General features: G+C 38.6%; 1 protein-coding gene across 1 annotated transcript in view; it reads right to left on the bottom strand.

The window, feature by feature from the left end:
- Positions 1-13,704, bottom strand: part of RC3H1 (ring finger and CCCH-type domains 1) — a 70,958-nt gene extending 57,254 nt beyond the window's left edge. Inside the window, exon 1 of the mRNA XM_040263942.1 lies at positions 13,437-13,704. The gene's annotated coding sequence lies outside the window, so the exon portion shown is untranslated. The remainder of the gene's footprint in view (positions 1-13,436) is intronic.
- Between the last annotated feature and the right edge of the window lie 576 nt (positions 13,705-14,280).

Raw genomic sequence — 14,280 nt, 5'->3', positions numbered from 1 at the left:
CCCAAGTAGTAGCTACTGTTAGAGAACCTACTGATTTGTTACTTCTGTACCAGAATTAAACACAAAACATTTCCTCCAAAATAGGTAACAATGATCTCTGAGGGAATAAATACATGCTTAGGTCTATGTAGTGTGTGCAACAGGCAACAGAGGATAAAAGGATGGGATATGCCAAACCGCTGTGGGTTATACAATAAATAAATCTAATTTTACACTCTATTCTTTCATAAAATAGAGGGCCTCCTTTCTTATCTTAAATTACGAACAATTTGTCCCTCTCCCAATCCTGAACTTTCTCCCTATTTCCCTACACATATTACTATGTGAATTCCCTTAGGGAGGGCTGCAGTTGATTACCTTATTTAAAATGGACCCCTCAACCCTAATCATACTACCACCACAATCTGTGCTTCCCATCTCATTCCTGATTAATTTTTCTCCAAAATACTTCTCACCATTCAATATGCTGTTTCTCTTATTTTGCTACAGTGTAGAACTGCTACTAGTAAAATTTAAGTTCCATGAAGACAGCAATTTGTTTGTTTCTATCTCTCATCATTTTTGAGTATATTTTATGTGCCAGGCAATATTCTAAATTTTACATGCATTATCTCACCTAGTCCTCACAATGATCTTATTAGATATCAGATATCATTATATCTTAATATTACAGTTGAAGAAACTCAGCACAAGTGTTAGGTAATATGCACAAGGTCACATGGTAATTAACTTGTCCCTATGTTTTTAAACTGGTAATTCCTTCTGTAGCCTTTGTTTCTTCAGTTACTTCACTACACAACTTGACACTCAATGTATACACCTAGTAATCTGGTAAGCATCCTAGATGCCATCCTCTTCTACCTTCATCAAAAATTTTATATTATCTCTTACATCTGTATCTTCCTATTTATCTCTCCTTCCATGATTGAAGGCTGTATTCATTCATTCATTCAAAAATTACTTATTGAGCACTGACCATGTGCCACACAGTGTCTTAGGATCTGAAGATTTAGCTCCTAGTGAAACAAAGTCCTTGCTCTCATACAGGACATATACAGTCTCTCTCACGTGGATCACACAGTAACCTTCTAAGTGATCTGTCTCCAGCTTTGTCTTCCTTCACCCTCCTCACAGCAGCTGACCATTCACTTATGGTTTTCTTCTATGACCAAAAAAAAGCAATAAAAAAAGACAATAACTTGAAAGAGCCTCTTTCACAAGAGGATATCAAAATGGCTAATAAGTGTATCAGATACTTATTAAAGAGTCATCACTAGGGGAGTTTAAAGTAAAATGGCAATGAGAAACTATACTTAGCAGAATGGCAAAAAAAAAAAATTAACTGATAATCAGTTCAGTTCAGTCGCTCAGTCGTGTCCGACTCCGCGACCCCATGAATCGCAGCACGCCAGGCCTCCCTGTCCATCACGAACTCCCGGAGTTCACGTCCAGTCGATGCCATCCAGACATCTCATCCTCTGTCGTCCCTTTCTCCTGCCACCAATCCCTCCCAGCATATGAGCATGCAAAATTCTCATATAATGCTGCTAGCAGTGTGAACTGGTACATTTTGAAAACTGGCAGTATCCTCTTAGACTAAACAAAAGCCTACTAATGACTCCCAAATTTCACTGCCAGAGGAATGACTACATATGGTTACCAAAAAACGTATGCAATAATGTTCCTAACAGCTTTACTCATAAAATGCCAAAAACAGACTGTAAACAATCCAAATGTTCATAAACAGTAGAGTGGATAAACTGTGACAATTTCATACAATGGAATACTATATAGCAAAAATAAAAATAGAACTGATCTACTGTTAAATATAACCTGGCCAAATTTCAGAGATACTACAATCCACAAAGCCAGATACAAAATAACACCTTCTGCAGGATTCAGTTTATAGAAGGAGCAAAAAGAATACATGATGTACAATTTTGAAGCAAAACAGACTATGGTGCTAGAAGTGAGAAGTTACTCTTGGGAAAGTTGGGAAACACTGGGGAGGGGAAAGAGCAGAAAGAATTCTTAGATGCCAGAAACACTGAGTATCTTGATCTGGATGGTGGTTACACAAGTGTACATACGTAAAAAGTCATCAAGATGTACACCTATGATTTTTACCCTTTAGTGGGTATGTTTTGTACCTCAAACATAAAACAAAAGAAACAAAAACACACAAGTCTTTGATGGTGCCTTAGTAGAATTGATCCCAACTGCTGTTACATGTCATACAAGATCTCTGGGTTGTAGCCCCTACCTATCTCTCTAGCTTTACTTTTCATTACCATCTGTCTCAGGTTTTATATTTTAGCAACAAAAGTATGAAGATTTCCCCCCACACAACATATGCTTTTTCACTCTAGGTCTTGTCTGGCTCAAATAATTCAGGGATGTTAAACCCCTATTTACCCTTTAAGTCTCATTCAATTCAGTAATCTCCAGAAATCTCTTTAAAGCCCAGTGTATATTAGGTTGCCCCTCTGATGGCTCCAATACATTCTAAACTTTATCTGTAAGAGAAAATCCATATTGTTGTATACTGAGTATGCCATTTCATTGTTGTTTAGTTGCTCAGTTGTGTCTCTTTGTGATCCCATGGATTGTAGGCCACCAGACTTCTCTGTCCACGGAATTTTCCAAGCAAGAATACTGGAATGGGTTGCCATTTCCTCCACCAGGGGATCTTCCCAACCCCGGGATTAAACCCACATCTCCATGTCTTCTGAATGACAGGCAGATTCTTTACCATTGAGCCACTGAGGAAGCTGCTATATGGCACATATCTGCTCAATAATTTTTAAATGATTGAAAAATATCACTACCTGATTGTGGCATGTTTCATATTTCTAAAGATAGTACTGGACAAGTCACATGAAAGGTAAGAGTGCAGAATATATCACATTGGTTCTATTTTTTTTAATGCTTGTACTTAATATTTAGAAGAATGGCAACCCACTCCAGTACTCTTGCCTGGAGAAACCCATGGACGGAGGAGCCTGGTGGGCTACAGTCCACGGGGTCGCAAAGAGTCAGACATGACTGAGCGACTTCACTTCACTTCACTTCATACCTCCAAAATTAACCACATTCTTAAAAATATCTATAAATGAGGTAAAGCTAAAACTGAAGTAACAGATTAAAAAGTTAAGGATAAAGAAGCTAATCGGAAAAGGCTATATACTGTGTGACTCCAGCTATACAATATTAGATTCCACAGAAACATATGAAAAGATACTTCACATCATATGTTATCAGAGAATGCAAATTAAAACAATAAAATACCACTACACACTATTAGAATGGCCAAAATCTGGAACACAGCCAACATCAAATGTTGACAAAGATGTGGGGCCAACAGGAACTCTAATTCATTGTGTACAGGAAGGCAAAATGGGCCAGTTAACCTGGAAGACAATTTGGCAGTTTCTTACAAAACTAAACATATTCTTACCATACAATCCAGCAATCACTCTCCTTGATATTTACCCAAAGGAGCTGAAAATTTGTATCCACACTAAAACCTTCATGTGGATATTTACAGCAGCTTTATTCATAATTGCAAAACTTGGAAGCAACCAACCAAGACATCCACCAGTGAATGGATAAATAACTGTGGTCCAATCAGACAATGGAATATTATTCAGTTCTAAAAAAAAAAAACAAAAACGAACTACTAAGCCATGAAGAGACATGGAAGAAACTTAAATGCATATTACTAAATGAGAGAAGAATGCATATTGTACAGATCCATAGAATGTATAATACCAAGAGTGAACCCTAACGCTAATATAAACTATGAACCCTAACCTTAATATAAACTATAGACTTAAATATCAACTTTAAGTTCATCAATTATAATCAATGTACCACTCTGGTGGTGAATGTTGATAATAAGGGTGGCTATGCATGTGTGTGGGAAAACTTGGTACCTTCTCAATTTTACTGTGAACCTAAAACTACTCTAAAAGCAAACAAAAAGTCTTTTAAAACTAAAAAGAATATTTTAAAAAGTTAATAACTGAATTTGAAATCTCTCAAAAATGGAGATTTAATTGATAGAACTTTGCTCCCCACCCCTTCCTTCTCCTTTGCCACTTATCATTGTCACTATACAGCTGAGAAGATGCTTAAAGTTTTAACTGTATTCAGTGAATTAACTGCATGTCAATCATTAGGGGAATAGGTGCTACAGCTTCAATATTTAAAGGTGTTTTCATGAGATTATCTGTTCTAAGCTACTCTTAAATGCTTTTAAAGAGATTTAAATATTACATTTTCTATCCTAAGGATTTTCTTATTCAAAAAACCCTCTCTCCTTCCTCCTCTCCTTTCTAAAGCAGGAGAAAGAGAATAAATTGAAAGGAACTTTTGTGCCCTTATGAGTAGATTTTACCAACTGCAGACTAACATCATAAAATGACATTTCTGAAAAACGTGATTCAGGTAACTTGTAACTCAACTTTTCTAAATATATGAAGAATCTTACATTTTTAAAAAGTTTTTAATAAATTTAAAGAGATGCTAGATTCAAGCAAAGAGTGACAGTTTTAATCAAAACAGTAATTAATGTAAAAACTGACATATAAAACATGGGTTTTAAGAGCAGTAATTACAGGGAAAGCATTTCAAAATGAAGGTTAAAATTCAGGCTTTTTTTTAATACAGTACTTAAACATGCAAGACTACTACTCTTTAACAGAATGTCTCCACAAAAATGAACTTTTGAGCAAGCATAACTATCAATAACCTCAGATATGCAGATGACACCACCCTTATGGCAGAAAGTGAAGAGGAGTTAAAAAGCCTCTTGATGAAAGTGAAAAAGGAGAGTGAAAAAGTTGGCTTAAAGCTCAACATTCAGAAAACGAAGATCATGGCATCTGGTTTCATCACTTCATGGGAAATAGATGGGGAAACAGTGGAAACAGTGTCAGACTTGTTTTGGGCTCCAAAATCACTGTGGATGGTGATTGCAGCCATGAAATTAAAAGATGCTTACTCCTTGGAAGCAAAGTTATGACCAACCTACATAGCATATTAAAAAGCAGAGACATTACTTTGCCAACAAAGGTCCGTCTAGTCAAGGCTATGGTTTTTCCAGTGGTCATGTATGGATGTGAGAGTTGGACTGTGAAGAAAGCTGAGCACCAAAGAATTGATGGTTTTGAACTGTGGTGTTGGAGAAGACTCTTGAGAGTCCCTTGGACTGCAAGGAGATCCAACCAGTCCATTCTAAAGGAGATTGGCCCTGGGTGTTCTTTGGAAGGACTGATGCTAAAGCTGAAACTCCAGTATTTAGGCCACCTCATGCGAAGAAGTTGACTCATTGGAAAAGACTCTGATGCTGGGAGGGGTTGGGGGCAGGAGGAGAAGGGGACAACAGAGGATGAGATGGCTGGATGGCATCACCGACTTGATGGACATGAGTTTGAGTGAACTCTGAGAGTTGGTGAAGGACAGGGAGGCCTGGCATGCTGTGATTCGGTGATTGATGGACGGGGAGGCCTGGCATGCTGAGATTCATGGGTCGCAAAGAGTCGGACATGACTGAGTGACTGGACTGAACTGAACTGAGCCACATGCAGCTACATGTAGTGATGGACAGGGAAGCCTAGCATACTGCAGTCCAGGGGTTGCAAAGAGTCAGACACGACTGAGCAACTGAACTGAACTGAGCCACGTGTGGCTACTGAACCCTTGAAATGTGGCCGGTGCAACTGAGGTACTAAATTTTAAATTCTGATTTTATTAATTAAAATTTAAATTTATCCATACAACAGAGCATTATTTAGCAATAAAAAGAAATGAGCTATCAAGTCATGGAGAGACAGGGAAGAACCTTAAACGTACCTTGCTAAGTGAAAGACAGTCTCACCCATAGAACCGTACAATACAAATTGTACTGTAAACTATGGACAATACAAATTGTACTGTAACTATGGACTTTAGTTAATAATTTGTCAATACTGGTTTATCCATTATAACAAATGCACCAAACTAATGTAAGATGTTAACAGAAGTAACTGTGGTGAAATGCATACATGGAAACATTTGCAATTTTTCTATAGAGGGTAAAACTGCTCTATAAGAAAGTCCATTAAAATTTTCAATTTAAATAATCACATGTAGCTAGTGCCTGGTATTAAACAGCACAGGTTCATATTAATGAAAGACTGATATGGGAAGAGAATGAGAATGGTATTTCATTTTTTACCACCAACTCCACCAGTACACAAGGTTTATTTTTATATTCAAAACTAATATTTGACAGCAGAAAATGTTCAGATATTCTAGATGAATATCTTTCTAAAGTGATTTTTATTAAACAAAATTTAAGAAAGTAACATTTATTGAATGCATACTATACTAAAGATATAAGTTAACTCACTCAAATTTTGAAACAACCCTTTAAGATATTATCATTTGTTTTTAGAGACAAAGAATTAATGTTTTAATATACTCTATATAGTTTTATGATCCCCCAAATCACACACATAAGTGAATTTTCCCAAAATGAATCTACCATGAAGAACATACAGCAAAATACAATAATTAATTAATGATATACTCAGGAGTCTAAAGTGTCTTTGTATTTCATTGTCCCAAGCTAATGTGATAATGCAGGACTAGATGAATATAAGCTGTTATCAATACTGCTAGGAGAAATATCAACACCCTCAGATATGCAGATGATACCAGTCTAACGGCAAAATGAAGAGGAACTAAAGAGCCTCTTGATGAGGGTGAAAGAGGAGAGTGAAAAAGCTGGCTTAAAACTCAACATTAAAAAAAACAGAGATTATGGTACCCAGTCCCATCACTTCATGTCAAATAGAAGGGGGAAAAGTGGAAACAGTGGGCTCCAAAATTACTGCAGACGGTGACTGCAGCCATGAAATTAAGAGACGTTTGCTCCTTGGAAGGCAAGTTATGACCAACCTAGGCAGCATACTAAAAAGCAGAGACATCACTTTGCTGATAAAGGTCTGTACAGTCAAAGCTATGGTTCTTCCAGTAGCCATGTATGGATGTGAGAGTTGGACCATCAAGAAGCTTGAGCGCCGAAGAACTGATGCCTTCAAATCATGATGCTAGAGAAGATTCTTGAGTGTCTTTTGGACTGCAGGAGATCAAACCAGTCAATCCTAAAGGAAATCAACCCTGAATATTCAGTGGAAGGACTGATGCTGAAGCTCCAATGGGAACAGCCGACTCATTGGAAAAGACCTTGATGCTGGGAAAGACTGAAGGCAAAAGGAGAAGAGGGTGGCAGAGGATGAGATGGTTAGATAGCATCACTGATGCAATGGACATGAGTTTGAGCAAACTCTGGGAGACAGTGAAGTACAGGGAAGCCTGGCATGCTGTAGTCCATGGGATTGCAAACAGTTGGACACGATTTAGAGACTGAACAACAACAAAGGTGATTTTTTATCTTACTACTCTTCCTGCTGTCCATCTTACCTACAGTGCCTTTACTCCCACATCTAATTTGCGTTTTTAATCAGCTGTGAAATTATAAAGCAGATAATCAAACTTCTTAGAATTACACACAGTGGAAGAGAGGTTCTAAGCCAGTTGCCTTCATATAGATGATTTAGTTCATTAATATTTAATGAAGGGTTTTTTTGCCTATTTCTTATTCTAAATTGGGATCTGGCCAGATGATACACTGTTTTATAATAAAGCTAAGAATATAATGATTCTGTTTCATTCACAAATCTTATACTAAACCGTATTTTCAAGCATAATCTCTAAACATAACCTCATTTAAAAATGTTCTTTTATGATTAAATGTATTAATTTAGCACACTAGCTTTCTAATAAATGTTACTAATAATTCTAATAATTAAATGTTCTAATAATTATGTTATCAGACATAAATGAAGTATATGTAAACATAAATACTTACAAAGAGAGTTGACATTTTCCTGAAAAAAGTCACTAGTTAAAAAAAAGAAGGGGACTTTGCTGGTGGTCCAGTGGCTAAGACTCCATGTTCCCAATGCAGGGGACCTGAGTTTGATCCCTGGTCAGGGAACTATATCCCAGACCTGCAACTTAGACCAGGTGCAGCCAAATAAATAAATATTTTTTTTAAAAAAAGAGAAGAAAAGAAAGCAGAAATTTTACTGCATTAAATTCTAAATATATCTATATAATTCTTTTTTTAAATCACTTTTAAAGTTGCTCTTAAAACATTTAATAATTAAATTTTCCCTAAAAGAGGAAATTAGCATCAAAATTTAAATTCTTCTTCCCTGCTTAGAGCTTTTGTATCTGTAAAGTATTATAAATCTTTAACATATAATATAAAATCTGTATTTTACTTCTCACCATAAACATTAAAATTTAAATTTAATTAGGGGAAGTACCTAATTTTGAAATTTGGAAAAGAATAAAAGAGTATTTTCAAAGCCCAAAATTGAAGCTTCAAATTCAGCAGTAATTCTAAATTTACAAAAGTCCAACTTTATTATACTTTATTCCAGAACAAAAAAATAGTCTGTTTATTTTCTCCCTCAATCGACCAACAAACATTTACAAACCAACTACTTCTGTTTAACAGTGTCCATGCTTTTGGAGGGAATTAGGTATAGAGTCCGGAGAAGGCAATGGCACCCCACTCCAGTACTCTTGCCTGGAGAATCCCAGGGACAGGGGAGCCTGGTGGGCTGCCGTCTATGGGGTCGCACAGAGTCGGACACGACTGAAGCGACTTAGCAGCAGCAGCAGCAGGTATAGAGTCAAGACCAAGGTTTTGAAGATTTAGTCAACAAGCAAATCCTAACTCCAAACAGCCTCAAATGTCAGCTGAATAAAAGTCATAAAGTTAGACTCATAAAGACAAAAGAGCTTCAATCTAACATTTTCTACTGTAACTTCAAATAAATTATTGTTTATTAATATTCCAAGTTTATCCTATATATTAAGAAAAAAACAAAAGGCAAACAAGTTGCAGACAACAGACTAAGTATTCATTGCTCACAACTGTAGAGAACATTAAAATTTAGTTAATTCTCACAACCCTAATGAATCTGAGAGTTCAAGTACAACTTCTCTGGAGTGATCAAAACAAAAACTTCAAAATGCTGTGATTTCCAACTTTTCTCCCATAAAGAATCCCTGGCAGCATGCCTATTGTACTTAGAGAACACAAAGAATGAGGTGGTTTTTGATTCCTAACAATCATATCACAAAATCTTTTCTTGCAATTTCAATTATACACAGCACTTGTGCTCAATCTTGGCTCAAAATGATTTTATGTTAAATTCACAGAGACAGAAAGTAGTATGGTGGGTTGCCAGGGACTGGGGGAGGGGGAATGGGGAGTAACTGCTCAATGCGTACAAAAGCTTCCTTTTGGGGTAATAAAATGTTTTGGAATTAGAGGTGGTGGTTGTACAACATTGTGAATGTACTGCCACTGAACTGTTAAATACAGTTAATTTTATATTATGTGATTTAAAACTCCATTTAAAAAATTTTATGTTACAATATATAGACCATTTTAGAGTTCTTCAAAAACATTGCTACCACATTCAAATGCTATTTAGATCTTGGAGATATTTAGAAAAAAAGCATTACAAGCCAAATTATCACCATATATGTACAGTAATAGGTGTGTATTGATATCAGCGCTAAAATGCCTGAGAAACATCAAAATATTGCTGACATACTTTGTAAATAATCTCAAAAAATATATAAATGAATCTTGCGATATTTAATCCTCTAGGACAGAACACAATTTTAGTCAGCTCAACTGTGCATGTTAAGGTGAATTCAAAATTATTACTAAAATTTTTCTCTCAAACCTCAAACAATCAGAAATACTGTGAGCTGATGAGAAATGTCTCATATTAACATGTAAAGAGTAAACAAGAATATAAGAAGTAAACAAGCACAAATCTGACCAACACTGGATATAAACAAATATGCTAAAGCTAACTGTCTTGTGGATGTAGCACAACATCACTTTAGATTGAGTAAACTCCACACATGAAAATGTATAGACTCAACATTAAGAAATTTGGAATAAGAAAAATTCCTTTATATAAATGATTGACAAAATTAATATTATGCTATACCCTCAGAGGCTAGTCCAAATACAGTCTAGACTTTAGGATTAAACAAAAGAGACAGTAATCTTAAAGCAGATCCTTATAGGCTGATTTTGAAATCTGTGACTGTCTTGATGCAGGTCAACCTGAGAATTTAAATCCACTTGAATCCAACCCCAAAGAATACCTGAACTCCTGAGCACGTACAGGGCCAAAGCTAAACCAGGTCAGCATACCCTGCCAAGGAACATCCTGCTCCGAACTGTCCACCAAACAAGGATCATTTATCAGTTTATTCTTCACTTTACTGGATACCAACCACATCCAAGATATACGCAAGAAAAGACTCATTAGGCCCCACCAAACTCCATTTCAAGCTCTAATATCTGGAGATAAAAAATGCTGCAGAATTCTAAATGGTCTATGGCTTTAAAAAATTATAAATGAAGAGCTTCAAATGTAAGCTGACCTGACCTTAACATCATTGAATGTTACTAAAATCATTTAAAAATCTTCGTATTTATTTCAAAGGCACAATTTAGTTAACCAATTAAAGCCATGAAACAATTACAACATTACCACAAATCTGTTCTATGTAAACAGTATGAGTTTCTGTATGTATGGCATTCAGATATAAAACAAAAATGAGGGTTTTTTTCTGTAATTTACATGAGTAAATACTTTCTCAAACTTGTAAGTGAATACTGGCAGGGTACAAATAATGATAATAGAAAGGATATTAGCACAAAAGGCAAGCTCAATATTACAGAACATAGTTCATAGTTTAAAAAAATGAAATCCGTCATACAGGAGATGCAAATTTAACCTTGGGATATATGGCAGGAGTAGCAGTAGTAAAACATCTATTAATAAGTTGTGTCACAAGACTTGGGTTTGAGTAAACTTTTTCATCTATTAATTAAGTGGTCTTTTTGCCAGTTATAGTAGCTTCTCCTTAGACTGAGACTCTTCCTATATAAAATGAGAATACCACCAATACTACAGACAAATTAGGAGGAATAAATGCAAATATTTTTATTCATTTTATAAATGTGCTTTGAAAAACTCTAATTTTAGATTTTTAATGTATTAAAAAAAGCCTTTCAAATTTCTCCAAATGAATCAAACATATAGTAACTTTTAATATTACCTCGAAAATACAAATCTAATTCTTAAGCTGTGGTCCCAAAACTTCCTAGAGGAAATTCTTAAATTATCACTGCAGAAAATCTGAACTGACATAATTGGAATAAACATTAATATTGAGGACATGACAACTGAGGGATCACATCTTAAAATAGTGTGACACAAACAAAAGCACAATTCTCCAAGAGCTTTTTCAATATCGAATAGAAATTGGGACCTAGCCTCAATGCTTGTTGGGTCAGCATCTAATTTCAAACACAAAATCATCAACACTTAAAAATCTTTGTTTTCAGGAAGATGATGAGGCAAATTAGTCCTTAACACAAGATCTGTTTTCACAACAAAGCACACTGACCACTTAAAATTTACAAAATCATAAGTTACTACAATTGTTCTAATAGGTTTAAGAGTCACAGATAAATTTAAGTATCAGTCACAGATAAATTTAAGTATCATGATATAAAGATTACTTGCACTCTGTATCAGTCTAACAAAATTCAACAAAAAAGACTGACTGATCAAATTATAACTTTGAACACTTTAAAAATGTCCCTTTTGAAATGTATTCCCAGAAAATTCACATCAGCAGGAGCCATGTGAAAGTTGTTCTTTCCCCACTACCTAAAAAGTCAAAATATCCACATTACTTATACTAGACATTAAATCAAAGTCATTCATATTCATCTATTATACTTCAATTCTAAACAACAATAAAATAGTCCAACCTCCACGTTTATTCAATTGCTAGTCTATTTACTGTGAGTTCTTGTGGAAGAACCAAGGACCAGTGCCTTTCATTAAACTTCATATAACCTGAAAATGCTCTAAATTACAACAGACATGGACAATTCTAATAAGAAGTTCACCCTAAAATTGTGTGAAATATATTAACTGGCATATTCTCTGCACAGCACAGGTTCTGTGAAGAACGCAAACGAGTTGGACCATGAGAGTGAATGTTAAATAGTGGAAAGCAGTCTTTCGGACGCATTCAAACAATTTTAATATAAATTTCTCCATACCGCCGTAGAAACTAACGTAGAAATAACTTGGATAATTTCCTCCTTGAGAAATTAAGTAGTTAATTGTTGACGTTTCAGAAATCACTACACAGGGCAACTATAATGCGTCTTGATAAGCCTAAACATTCAACAGAGAACAGTTGTTTCTACTTTTTGAACATTGTTAAAAAAAAAAGACAAGTTCTAGCCTGGAGATGAACCTCTTTTGTCTCCTGAAGAAATGCTTCATTCGGTCTATTTTATCTAGTTAATGTTGCTTCTTATGAGGCACACTAATAATTTAAAACGGTTCCTTTGAAGAAAAGTTCTATTCAAACATTACAATTTGTCTCCGCGTTGCCAGTAAGCGGCTTTGTTTCCAGTTTCTGGGACTATTCTGGGATGTCAAGAGTTATATTATTTACCGTTCCAAAAGAGCCCTTGTTTCACTCTCACCCTGGACGCGAACACAATTGATGTTTACAGAGAACCGATGCCTAGAGATGTTTAAACAGAAACAGCCTTTAGCGCTCTCTCTCCATCCTTTGTCGATAATCACATTTTACCTGGTAGATTTCTTGCTGTTGTGCACTTAATTTTTTAAAAAAACACACCTGCAAACATAACCGCCCTAGCGCCGCCGGGAAGAAAAAAAGACTACCGGGCTTGCTCTGCAGTAGCTCCAGGCAAACAGACTTCGTAAAACCCACTTGGCCAAGGAAGGGGAGCGCTTAAGGGGTAGGGAAGAAGGAGCAGCCTTGAAGTGAAGGGAGGCAGAGGCGGCGCCTGTTTACAGACGCCTTCACCTCCTCCACCCCCGCAGCCTGAGGGTCCAAAAAGCATCCCCCGGGAGCTCTCTGCTCCCGCCGAGGTCCTCGGACTAACAGAGGGGCTGGGCAACCTGGTGGCCCCCTCCCTATGGCTGAAGCCTCCCTCGCCCTCCCCTCGTCCAGGGCGGCGTCTGTACCTCCCCACGGCCTACCCACCCCTGCAGGCCCTCCCGGCGGCATGCGGAGGCCTGAGGCCTAAAGGACGCCGGCCACTGACAAGCCCCTGGACCACCGGCGGGGCCCGAGACCGGGCGGGCGGACGCTACCGCTGAGGAGCCGAGGGCGGCCGAGGACAGCCCCTGCCCCGCCGCGGCCGCCTATTGTTCCCGACGGAGGCCAGGCCGCGGCCGCCCGGTTCCCCACGCCGCCGCCGCCGCCTGCCGCTCGCTCACCGCGCTGGTCCGAGCAGTAGCTCCTCTCAGCTCCGAGTCCCCGCGGCCGTCGCCACCGCCGGGGCAGCCACCGCTGCCGCCGCTGCCACCGTCGACTCTGACTCTGTCCCAGGCCGCCGGGCCACGGCCGCCGCCGCCACCACCAGCGCCGCCTTCGGCCCCCCACCTGCTGCTGAGGCTGCTCCTGCAGCAGGGGCCATCTTGTTGGTCTGCCTCCTCTTCCTCCTCCTCCTCCGCCCCGTCGCTCGTTGTCCTCGTCCCCTTCCTCTTCCTCGGGCTCCGGCCCGCCCCAGAGACTGGGGCGGAGACGAGGGCGAGGCTCCTCCTTCCGGGGGCGGGCCATGCGGAGGGGGCGGGGCGGGCGCGGGAGCAAAGCTCTGAGTCACCCGCCACCAACGCCGTGGAGGGAGGGCGGCGTCGCTCCCCGCCTGGACCCGGCGCGCACCCACGCCCTGAGCCGAAAAACTGGTCCCCCAGTGCCTCGGCGTCCCGCGGGCAAGTGGCCAGACGGCGAGGGTGAACTGGAAAATTTCTGACGTTTCCAACCGGTCCCGCGCGCACCTTTAGCCCCTTGGCTTTCTCAACTCGTCCCTCTTGTTTCTTTTTCACGTCTCTCCTCTTACACATCAGAAGAATTTGTTCTTATCTCGTTTTATCCTGGTTCTTGATCACACCAGCTTTGTCCTAGTCACTCCTTTTACAGAGTCTCTGAAGAATTCAGCCTCCCAACAGGGCTGAACAGTCCAAAGGCCTGGACACTCGACTGCCTCAAAACGTCTCTCCAGGCCTATGAGACCAATTAACAGCTGTCTGAGGGAAGACAGGAAAAGAACTGGCTCTTAGA

The sequence above is a fragment of the Oryx dammah genome, unplaced genomic scaffold (genome assembly GCF_014754425.2).
Source record: "Oryx dammah isolate SB20612 unplaced genomic scaffold, SCBI_Odam_1.1 HiC_scaffold_21, whole genome shotgun sequence".
Lineage (NCBI taxonomy): Eukaryota > Metazoa > Chordata > Mammalia > Artiodactyla > Bovidae > Oryx > Oryx dammah.
Note: the sequence above shows the minus strand (reverse complement) of the source record. Positions and strands in the feature narration are given on the sequence as shown.